Below are 12,153 nucleotides of genomic sequence, written 5' to 3'. Positions count from 1 at the left end.
TTGTCACTAGGCTGCTTATTATGACAGATTTCTGGAAGTGATAGACAATGGAAGTAATCATGCAAAGGTCTAGTTTGTGTGGCATGAGCAAATATAATGTAGGCCTAATACCATGAAGCATTTTGATTATTAGAAATTCTCATAGCATATCAGTGAGAGGACCAAAATATATAGGAAGTCTATCTTCCCCATCACAAATATGATGTAGGGGAAAGAGGGTAAAATAAACATTTAAAGTTTGGTCATTGCATGGTAAGATGTACCTTTCCATCCATAAATATGTGTGAATATTCTTTGATGTTTAGCATTATATTGGCTTTAGCTTGATCTTGTAATATAGCTCCTTTTCTCCTAAGTGAACTTTATTTTTTTTTAAAGATTTTATTTATTTATTCATGATAGACACAGAGAGAGAGGCAGAGACATAGGCAGTCCTCTGCAGGAAGCCTGATGTAGGACTTGATCCCAGGACCCCAGGATCACGACCTGAGCCAAAGGCAGACGCTCATCCACTGAGCTACCCAGCTGCCCCTTGACCTTTATTTTTTAAAAAACACATTATGATAGACTTTCCTTTCTGTGGCTAGTATTGGCTATTAAGCTTTTGGACTAAGATCTATCTATCTTGGAACAATGAGACATCAATTGTCTTAGTTCTGATGTGGGCTAGGTATTTGTCAAGGCCCTGAAAACTGATTTATATGCAGCAGGCCAATTTCCTGATGCCTTTCTGATAACAACCTTCCTTTAAACCTCTGGATCAGAAACTGGAGAGAGGTATGTCCCTTTTCAAGTTAAGCGGCCTGAAAAAGAGAAAAGAGCACAAACCTTGGCAATTCTGAATCCTGAATCCAATTCTAGTTGTTTACTTAGCTGAGAAGCCTCACGTGAATCGTTTAACCTCCATATATCTCTTGGGCAAAAAGAATAATAAGAGTCTTGTGATGGGGAAGATAGACTTCCTATATATTTTGGTCCTCTCATATGCTATGAGAATTTCTAATAATCAAAATGCTTCATGGTATTAGGCCTACATTATATTTGCTCATGCCACACAAACTAGACCTTTGCATGATTACTTCCATTGTCTATCACTTCCAGAAATCTGTCATAATAAGCAGCCTAGTGACAACGGCAGGAAATTAATCACTAACCTTTTGACTTTCATCAGTGTCCGCACCTGAAGTTTAAAGCTGCTACATGTTGAAATACAACTGAGTTTTTCAGCTGAAAATGCTCTAAGACTAGTGCCTCTGTTGGAGCTCCTGGGTGGCTCAGTTGGTTAAGTGTCTGACTCTTGACTTCAGCTTAGCTCATGAGATCAAGCCCCACCTCAGGCTCCATGCTATGTGTCCCACAATGCGTGGAGCCTGGTTAAGATTCTCTTTCTCTCTTTGCCCCTCCCCCACCACTGCAGTCTCATTTTCTCTCAATCTCATTCTCTCTCTCAAAAAAAAAAAAAAAAACACAAAACAAAACAAAACAACTAGTGCCTCCGTTGAAAAGTTTAAATTCTATGACGTTTGTGAAACATTCAGTATGGTGCCTAGAATAAAATGACTGTGTAAGAAATACCAGAAAGCATTTTTATTAATACATTTATTAATACATTTTCTGGTTCCTGGAAGGTAAATATTAAGGTGGGTACACTTGTTAGACTGCATGATGGGGTCTCTTTTTTTTTTTTTTTTTTGATGGGGTCTCTTTTAGGAAGGTCTTGCTTCTAATAGACTTGATTGTATTATGAATTGATTGATAGCTAAGTCTGTGCAATCATTGGTATTGGCTGTTGTGCTGGGTTGCCTTCTTTTGATGAACAACTATATGATAATCATGAAATATGTGAGACTGACCACTTCAGTGATTGTTCCACTGGTCTTCAGAGATGTGACCAAGGTCTTTATGACCAACTTAACAATAACCACTTGAAAAACAGTCAAGAAAATGGAAAGCAGTGAAGATTAGTTATGTAGATAGCATATTTTGCTTCAGTTATGGAGCTACATAGATTCAGAGGCTTTGTTAAATTCAGTAAGTTCTTAAAATGTACTACCATACACGAAGTGTGTTTCCCAATAAGCTACCTTTGGAGAGGAATATACAGATAACTGGACCACAATGGTATCAGTTCCAATTTTTACTTCAGGACATTTCTTTTTATTTTATTTTATTTATTTCTTGTTTAAAGATTTTATTTATTTACTCACAAGAGACACAGAGAGAGAGATAGAGGCAGAGACACAGGCAGAGGGAGAAGCAGGCTCCATACAGGGAGCCTGACATGGGACTCGATCCCAGGTCTCCAGGATCACACCCTAGGCTGAAGGTGGCGCTAAACCGCTGAGCCACCAGGCTGCCCAGGAAACTTCTTTTTAATTTTATATTTAATATTATTAAACGTCTGTGACATGACACTACAAATTAGTATAAACGATTTCTTCATCCTTTGGATGTTTGCTCTAAGGAAGACAATAGTGTTGCGATGGAGAAATGGTTTCAGATAGACACTTCCACGATGGTGGACCTACACCATCCACATTAGGGAATATATGAGACCAAAATGAAGTCAGAAATTTTGATAGTTTGTAACTTACTAACTTTTGAAAAATACATACAAAAAGCTATTTCTAAAAATCCAGCATTTATTGATTCATCTGTTATGTGCCAAAAATAGAGCTTTTAGCAATTCTGAGCTGTTCTCAGAAATAATGAGACTTTGCTAAGTACATGCAGTGCCTAAAGTTTGGTCTTTGAGGAGTTTAATATGCACAGCTGGGTCTTGTTATTGGTGCCAGTGGAATTTGTAGCACTATCTATTTTATGACACTTCCACACCTACTTTTACCTTATAAGGTAAAGACCCAAACTCTAAATGTGTATTATACATAGGCCTATATTTAGCAGCAAAAATAAGGATTTTTGCAAGCCAAAGAGAAACAGAAATTCTGTCTCCAGATGCTGTTTTTGACAAGCTGCATCTAAATAGTTGCTGCCCAATGTCATGATAGTTGTTGGCTAATTCCGGCCTGTTTTCTTAAAGCCATTATGTAAAACCAGATTTCTATTTTTTTAATATGACATCTAAAATACTTACGTGCATAATTGAGCCTAAAATAAAATGAAGCTTTAAGTACCATACAGACATTGATGAAGTGGCTAGTTTTATTAGACTTTAAAGTCGTGACCCCAAATCTGACTCTCCTCACAGTGTTGAGGAAGTTCTTAAATTTTATATAGCAAGGCATATTTTAAAAAAGACAAGAACTTTTAATCAACCTGATTATAATTGTATTATAATTATAATTCTTGAAGAAACTTTCAGATCCATACATGTTTTTTCCTCTCTGGGACCTGTCTTGAACATACAGAGTTAGATCCCCCAAATGTCCATTTTATACTGTAAGACCCCACCTTGGTGGCCATTGCTGATTGATGGGGGGGGGCACCAGACTTAAGCTGTCCTACCAATGCCTTCTCATAGTTTTGCTGTTGTTGTTTTATTGTGGTGGTGGTTATTTTAAGTAGATCAGGGAAATATTTTTTTCACAGGAGATCTTGGTGGCCTCCATTAAATGACAGAAGTCAGTGCACACTTAGGATAATGTAACCAACTAGCCAAAAGGGGTGGAGAAGAGATTTTTTAACTTTGAGTTTCTCCATCTGGCTTTTGTGAAACTTAGCTATAGCCCTCCTTTTCCTTAGGTTTGGCATAGTGGAGTATTTTTACAAAATCAGTTTTGTAGAAAGCTAAAAAATTACAAAATTAGTTTCAGCATGGCATCTTTCAGCAAATACAGTAATCCAAATAGTTATGACTGATACAAAGGCCATGAGTAAGAACTATACTACCTACCTATCTAATAAACCTTATTCTAACACTTGTCCAGTTATACTTTTCTATTTGTCTATCTTGCTTCACTAAACTATAAGCCTACACAGATAAGAACTTTTTCTTTCTTGTTCATGACTGTATTTATTGTGCTTTGAATAGTACAGCCATATAATTAATTGGCTTTCAGGAAATAATTGGTTAAGTGAATAAATTGCCTAAATTAAAGGTAGTAGCCATTAGTATGTCTCTTCTTTGGGGGTTGGGAGGATGTATTTTTCTCTGAGAAATATTAGTGGATTACAAAATGAATGTATTTTTCATTTTGGGGATCAGCGGACAGTTGAACAGGGATGGCATATAAATATAGCTTGGTTATCAGCTTCTAAATTACATCTCATATCTGAGAGAGGAATGATTTACTATACTTTTTCTTTGCAATTTGTCCTCTATATAATAATTCTTTTCCTTGAGGCTTAAATTCCCAATAAAATTTTTGTTGAATTGGGTCTAGCTCATGCATTCACTTCGCTCATTCATTTATTTATTCTTTAGGGTGTCTTTTGAGATTATTTTGACTGTCTGACAGGCCTGTAATCACTCATATAGCTGTTTGTAATTGGATATTACTTCTTTACCTGTTTCCTTTTGCATCTTTCTCTCTCTATCTACTCTAGGTTAGAGTACATGACCTGCCATTTTGGGCAGTCATTTCTTACCCAGGAAAACCCAGTTTGGTTTTTCCTAAGTACTTTATACAATCAAAAAACCAATAAAGCCAACATACCTAGTTATGAAGATCTCTAATTACTATAGCTTCCAAAACCACACACAGATAGGAGTTTTTGTTTTTGTTTATTTTTGATATCATTCTGTTTTCTGAACTCAGGCAACAATTGACTAGCACTAGCCAATGGATGCAGTTCTCTTAGATCCTTTCTTCTCATCTCCTTGTTTTAACTATGTATTCAACTATGTATTCAGTAGCCAACTGTTAACTATCTTGTAGGAATAAGATGAAGACAGAGGCATGGTCCAGGCTTCTCAGGAGATCACACTACAATCTCATTAATGTGTTCTTGGTTGTGTCTTCTTCATATCTCTGCTAACATTTTATGTTGGACAACTTCCCTCTTGGTTAGAAGCTTGCAGACTCCACAACCATTAGGTCTTATGTATTTCATAGGTTTGGGAAGGCTTTTTCTCTCTCTTATTGTTGGCTGTGGGATTTTTGGTACATGTTGAGCTAGATGATGCTTCTTTCCAGGACTGAATTCTGTGTATTCTCTGATAACTCACTAAAACATGCTGATAAGAAAGTCAATTTATCTGAGAGATAATCAATTTACATAATGCTAATTATGTTCATATTTGGGAGCATCTTTGTTATATCTTACATTTTAATATTTTGGGATTTTTTTAGATTTCAAAGATTCTCTCTTTCAACTTTACCTCTGGTAGAAAAACATGTCCAATCACAAATGTGGTATCTTTGGTAAAGGTTCACCTTGAAGAGTGGGTGGCTATGTTTAGGTAGTTGTGAGCGAACAGTGACCTAACCTGACACAGCATTGTAGGACATAAATGATATTTGGATGATACTGGCCTTTAAGGGAGACTTTAAGAATTCTGCTATGAGGGAATTCTTGTAAAAATTCCTACAAAGACTTGTAGTAAGTCATTTTCAGATGGGAATTCCTCTTATCATTTTAGAATTTTATTTTGAATTCTCAGCTCACACACCACATCGTTTCTTGATCCACAATACAAGTAGATATTTTTCCAGATACAACAGTGAATTGTCCTTGGCTTATAAAAATTGGAAATAAAATTATATAAACATTGAATGGAGAAAACACAAAATGATATAGAATATCCTTTTATAAAGCAAATATTTAAAGAAATAAGCAGGTAGGAAATATTTGGAACCTAGCCACCAATTCCTATCTTATTAATAAGACTTAACCATGATCTTGTCATTGCTGTCCATCAGCATGTTTGTTTATTAACTCACCCTGAAATACGTCTTTGTGCTAAATCTATGACATGATTAGGATTTACCACCCAAGTCTTTATAGCAAGTCAACACCAAGCTCCCTTCAGACTACTTCTTGGACTGAGTTGTTTAAATGGCTGACATTTGTTTGCACTTCTGCATATCTGATCATTAGTACTTTCTCAGTATCATCTCTGTCATTTCTAAGAGCTGCTTTCTCAGTATTTAAGAGCTTGAAGGAAAAAAAATGAGAGGAAGAAACCATGTGGGGTTTCTGTATCCTTAAAGTAGAGAGTTATTAGTTATGTCTCCATAAAATGAAGTAATTTCAACATTATTATTAAGTAGGAGTGAAATATCCTATCAACATCTAAAACTGGTCGTCTATAGTGAAATATAATGGTTAGGGTAGCTTGGATCATATAAAAATAGCTCTGTCTAATAAGAGGTATTAGTTTTTTAATAAAAATTAAGCTAATTTTTATACAACTGTGTCCTGAAAGAATCAATTGTTCTTTTATAAAATATAAGACAAAACAGTATCAGTATCCGATTTTAAAAAACAGACATAACTATCTTGGTGAGTTAGATTATCAGAAAAATGTGAAGGGAGAGCCAGTTGAGAACAGGGTAGGAATAGAGCCAAAGGCAGGGACAGAAGTGCTGAAGTTTAGATGTTGTCTATCTCAGGAAAGGATAGACCCTCCGTTGAAGAGGGTACAAACATGAGGGGATGAAACCAAGAAGTGGGGGACCAAAGATGCTAAAAAATGCAGATGACTCTGCAGTAAAGTGAATATCAGAGACAGTTTGACCTCTTTTCCATGTCTCTCCCTGGATCCAATTTATCAGGACATACCTATGTATGATGTATGAAAAAGACACGAGAAACACCAATCTCTGTTGCTTATTTAACAAGGTTTATTATTTAAAATAATAACAGTAGAAATAGTTTCCATTTATTGAGTGGCATTTCAATGATGTATTAGTCATTTCATTTCTGTATCTGTATTGCTTTATTAAAATTTTATTTCAAAAACACTGGGAGATAGGTATTTCCCCAGCATTAAAGATGCAAATATTGATGCTCAGAGAAGGTAAGTCCATGCCTGTGGCCATAGGGCAAGTGAGTGACAGATGGAGAACCTGAGACCAAATCCATCTGACTGCAATCCCATGCTTTTAACCAAATGTTTTGATCATGTTCATATTGACACTGCATGTCAACGTCTATTCACAGCTTCCTTGTCCATCTTCCACTGACATACTTATTGGAAAATACAATGAATACAATCAAAACCAAAATTATTAAGTGACTCTTTCCAATGATTGATATTTGCCAAAGCAGTTTTTCTTTCAATCCTTTTTTTTAGACAGATCTCAACTTCAGTGTTCTAATCATACAAATTTAGAGTTCAATTCAAATCTCTATAAGATTAAAACAAATGAATAAATCAGGAAGCATAATGACTTTTGGAAAATATCCAGTGGTTATAAATCTGTCATGACCAACTAAAGGATACATCATATTAAAGAAGCAAACTTTGATGTTTTGCCAAGTATTAAAACATGCAAATTGCTCTTGTGCTGCATTATGTATATTTAAGAAATGTTGATGACAGGGCTATTTAAAGGCTCTGAAATATCCTTTTTTGGGAATATTTGTTTCTGCAGCAATTTCAAAATGCTAGCAACTCACATACTGATTTTAAAACACTTGTGGTATCATGAAAAGGTTGAACTTAAAAATTTAACTTGTGGAACATTTATTCTGGGGCACAGAGAACTAGGTTGGAATCCTCTACTTGGCACATTTAACTTGGGTGACCTGCAGCAAATTTTCTGATCTCTCTGAGTTTTAGTGTTATCATTTATATATTTGTCAAAATAATACCTTCCTCACAAATTTATTGGTAGGATCAATGAGGTCATGAATAAAAAGTGTCTTGTGCATTGTTGATGCTCCATGATGTCATTTGTAAAGAATTGAGGTGCAAATTAAATGAGATAATAATGCTAAAGAATTTGCACACTGTGATCACTGGACAAAGGTATGTGACTCTCTTCTCTAGACATTCTTTTAAATTCAGATAGCACATTGGACTTATTATTCTCACATACATATCCAAGTTCTTATGAAATGTACACCATGTTGACAATGACCATTACTACAGCTATTCATTAATTTATTCATGCATTCATGAAATGCTTATTGATTAATCACTAGGTTCCAGGTATAATCTAACAACCAGACAAAACTTGAAATATCAGTAAGTTTTTCTATTAATTGAAGATGTCTGGGTAGTTGGGCAGATGCTGACTCAAATCAACTCAGAAAGGAAATTGAGAATGGAGGCGTTTTAAGAAATGTTATGATTAAACCAACATTAGTTGTTTTCTAAATCATACAAACTTTTTCGTAACAGATTCAGCTAATGGATAATATTAGTTGAAGGAGTATTATGCCATTGCAAAATCTACCTGATATAAGTTGTCAGGGCTCATATAAAAGCTCTTTTGTTGATGGAAATTGTTAGCTTGCCATTTAAGGCAACATCAGTCTAAAATAGAAATTGATTCCTGATTTAAGCAGTTGCTATGTATTGTAGTTATTACATTCTAATTAAATATTCCTCTTTCTCTTACAAAAGCTATTCTTTGACTTAACTTGCCTGAAAATGTATAATACTCTGTCCTGTACAGCAATATTTTGCTATGTGTATATGACAATTGAGAACACTGATTTACCTGAATTATCTCTAGTATACGGACTTGAACCTATTAGAATTTTTCATCAGATGAAATGCCTATGTAGGGCCTCAATTGTTGTTAAAACCATGGCATTAAAAATATATATCCATTTGGAACAACCTCCATAGTGGATGCTTCTTACATACTTGTGGATTTCATTTCTTTATAATCCTTGGAATTCAACTATTGCCTTACTAAAACTCTTGCTTAGCCTATTTAATTTTTCATGAGTCTGTTGAGGTAATTTTACCAGTTTAAATGTTTCTTAAATAGTACTGCTCTTGACTTCAGTGAAACTTCAAAAGATATTCCTTAGTTTATTATTCTAAAATTTACTCAGCCATGTTTGCTCTATTCAATAACTTAGTGACTTTATGCATTTTTATCTCATCCTCCTCTCAGTTCTTATCATTCCAGATTTATGATATCTAATTATTTTTGGCCTTTCTTCACAGAAGCCTCAACTTCCCCTTCATTATCTTAACTTTTCTTCCATGGACTTTTCCAGCTTCATTATTTATTTATTTATTTATGTCTTGACTCCAACAATCAGTAACATATCTATATTTTTTTTGTTGTTTTTAAATAAGCAAGTAGATTTTTCTATAAAGTTTCTAGAGATTTTCCTTTGTTTTCTTTCTAGAAAGTTTCTAAAAAGACAGTTACCAGCATTTTGCTAAATTTCTATAACTTTTCTTTTACATTGAAACAAATTTAGTGGAGACACAGGAAATTTCAGAAAACCTGAGAAAATGAAACCTTGATACTCAGTGGAGATGGTCAAGCTCAGGCTACATGATCACGTAACAGAATCTAAACAGTGCTCAGGGAGTAACCTGTCTTATTTCACACTTAATTAAGCAGATTACAAAGTGAAATCTTAAAAGTTTCAAATTCCCTGATATTTTGGATACTGAAATGCCAATCTTATGAGAGTTAACTTTGAGAAGATTTACCAGGTTGTGTGACTGAATAGAAAGATGGCCAATGAACCTTAGCATGAGCAATAATACTCCAAGAGAAATATCACTTGAAAAATTCTTGGCTCTGGATATTGAACCAATCTAAAACAAGGACCGGTTATCAGTGGAATCCATTCCTTGAGTGTATTTTTCTAACATGTTGCTTTGGATATGCTGCAATTCCTAACTGTGAAATTCTATAACTCAATGAGTCTTAGCAACTCACTGTTCTCACCACAAACTTAATATCTTTCCTTTATGCATTAGACTGATGATTTGTTTCACCACATATAAAGCACAGTGTATAAACTACTTCTTAAGAGAAATTAGAACTCACTTTCTAGAGGTGATAAAGTTGGTGCACCTAAATTTAAATAAAAGGCAGAGTAAGGTAAGTGCATAGTAGAGGTATAAATAGAGGGCTGTGTAGTTTAAAGACAGAAACTCACAGAATTGAGTAGATTCATAAAGTTATTATTGATTGAAAGATGAATAGAATTTCAAAAGGCGGGGTGGGAAAAATTTCCAGGCAGTAGAAGCTGCATGAATAAAGGTGCAAAGGCATATTTCAGTGAGCAGCAAATCATTCACTATAGCTAGGTATTAGAGTTTGCAAGGTGGGTGGGAGCCAACCCCAGAAGCTAAGGCAAATGTAGTCTACTTGGCCATGGAGTGGATTTAAAAAGCCAGCAGTAAAATACTTTTTCTATAGCTGTGTGGAGTAAAGAAGTGGAAGTGTTGGTGGGCTTAAAGATTTTTTGTTTGGTAGGGAGATTTCCAAGTGTGAGGTTTTGGAGGAGGTATAGCTGTTGAATGACTGAGTGAATGCTTTAGGGGTGCTGTGAACTCATTGCTTTTTGTCTTAGAAGGATGTTGAATCACAACTAGGGGCTATGGTGGTGCTGTCTTGATACCTTTGATCTCAGAGACATAGCTTTTGACTTGTGTGTGTGTGTGTGTGTGTTTATATACTTGATTTTCTTTTTTTTATATACTTGATTTTCATTTTTAGCTTTTAAAACCTATAAATCCTTCTTGCTATGGCTAAAAGCAAAATTAAACAAACAAATGAAACTATTTCCTGGTTTCCAGGACTATATGGTGGACTTATGATTTCAGCTCCAATATTTTGAAGAGCTTGGAAATCATCACTCCCTTCCTTACAGAAAGAGAAAGACAAAGAAAGTGAAAGTCAACAACAGTTCTAGAACCCATCAGAGAACTAAAATCACAGGACAAACTGTCACACCAAAATCTAGAGAGGTAGGCAAATCCAGAGAAGCATAGCCAATATCTGCTTCCCTAGAACAGAAGTCACATAAACTGAGTTCCCTATAATAACAGTGAATTATAACTGAGAGCTGCAAAAGTCAGACTAGACTCCTTTCAGGAAGAATACTTAAGGGAGTCCAAGTCAAGAGAGAAGAGAAAAATCAAGGTTACTAGAAGAATTTGAAGCCTCTGGCACCTAAGGTAACAGCAAGTATTAAATATAGCCCAACTTCTAAATTGATTAATAGAAAATCTCACACTAAAAGCCTATTTCTCTCAGTTCCTATTAACTGATACATTATATCTAGCTTACAAAAAAATACTACAAGGCATGGAAATACCAAAGGAAAAAAGATGAAGCAGGTGTCAGAACCAGATTCAGATATGACACAATTGTTGGAGTTATCAAACTAGATAGTCATGCTTTATCACTATTTAGCATTACTAGTCTTTCTCTGAGGCTTATGTGCCACAAGTCCTGAATCATGTGCAAAGCACTGATAATTACAAAATAAAAGCTACAAGTAGATGAGCTGTTGTATGCATGTAGAAACATCACAGAAAGCAAAGTCAGAAGTCCTAGAGAGAAGTCGCACACCTGCTTCCCCACAGAGCAATTGTTCTCTGAAGAAAAAGCCAAAAATCTCAGAGAAGCCAGACTGAAGTTTTAGAGCATAATCTTGTTGAGTTTGCTGTCCTCAGCCTTTTCTCTTAAATGCTGGGGTGGGGGAGGGTGTGGCGTAGAGGGGAAAGGGAAGGAAATGATGCATTTGCCATGTTGTAAAGCTAGATTTGTCATCACTTTCAATGGTTTAGAAACTTGAAGCCAATGTAGTTATCAACACATAGGAAAGGGTTTATATTTAATATTGTTTCCCCTGGAAACTTCCAGTTTTTCCAGCTAAGATTTGTCCTACTGTTCAGTTGTTTTGGTTCACTCTGATTTATTGCTGAGCTCATGAATCATTTGTCTCTCATATATAAGAAAAAAAAAATCCTTTCTATTTATTTCCATTCTGTGTCAGTGTCTGTGTGTGGCTCACTAGGATGATAACCTCAGCCATAGGCCACAAGCCTGAGATTCAAGAGACTGATGTGTAGAGTACAATGACAGGAATTCAGGTTAGCATGTAACAGAGTTTCTATTTCCCCAGAGATACTTGTGTGGAAGACAAGGGAAATGCACTGACGTTATTAGCAATGTATTTATAACAGCCGGTACTCCCACCCTGGGTTCCATTGTTGAACTGCCAATGTTATTTCCATAAAAATCACACCAGGCTGTTTCAAGTTTATACAAATGATTTACTTCCACACTTGCAAGAGTGAGAAATGGTTCTTTA

The 12,153-nt window shown here is 35.3% G+C and overlaps 1 long non-coding RNA gene across 2 annotated transcripts in view; it reads left to right on the top strand.

Annotated features, from left to right (window-relative positions):
• LOC140607987 (uncharacterized) overlaps window positions 1–12,153 on the top strand; it is an 84,047-nt gene that overhangs the window by 10,729 nt on the left and 61,165 nt on the right. The window lies entirely within an intron of this gene.

This window comes from Canis lupus, chromosome 17 (assembly GCF_048164855.1).
Source record: "Canis lupus baileyi chromosome 17, mCanLup2.hap1, whole genome shotgun sequence".
In the NCBI taxonomy this organism is placed as follows: domain Eukaryota; kingdom Metazoa; phylum Chordata; class Mammalia; order Carnivora; family Canidae; genus Canis; species Canis lupus.
This window is presented reverse-complemented; position numbering and strand designations above follow the sequence as displayed.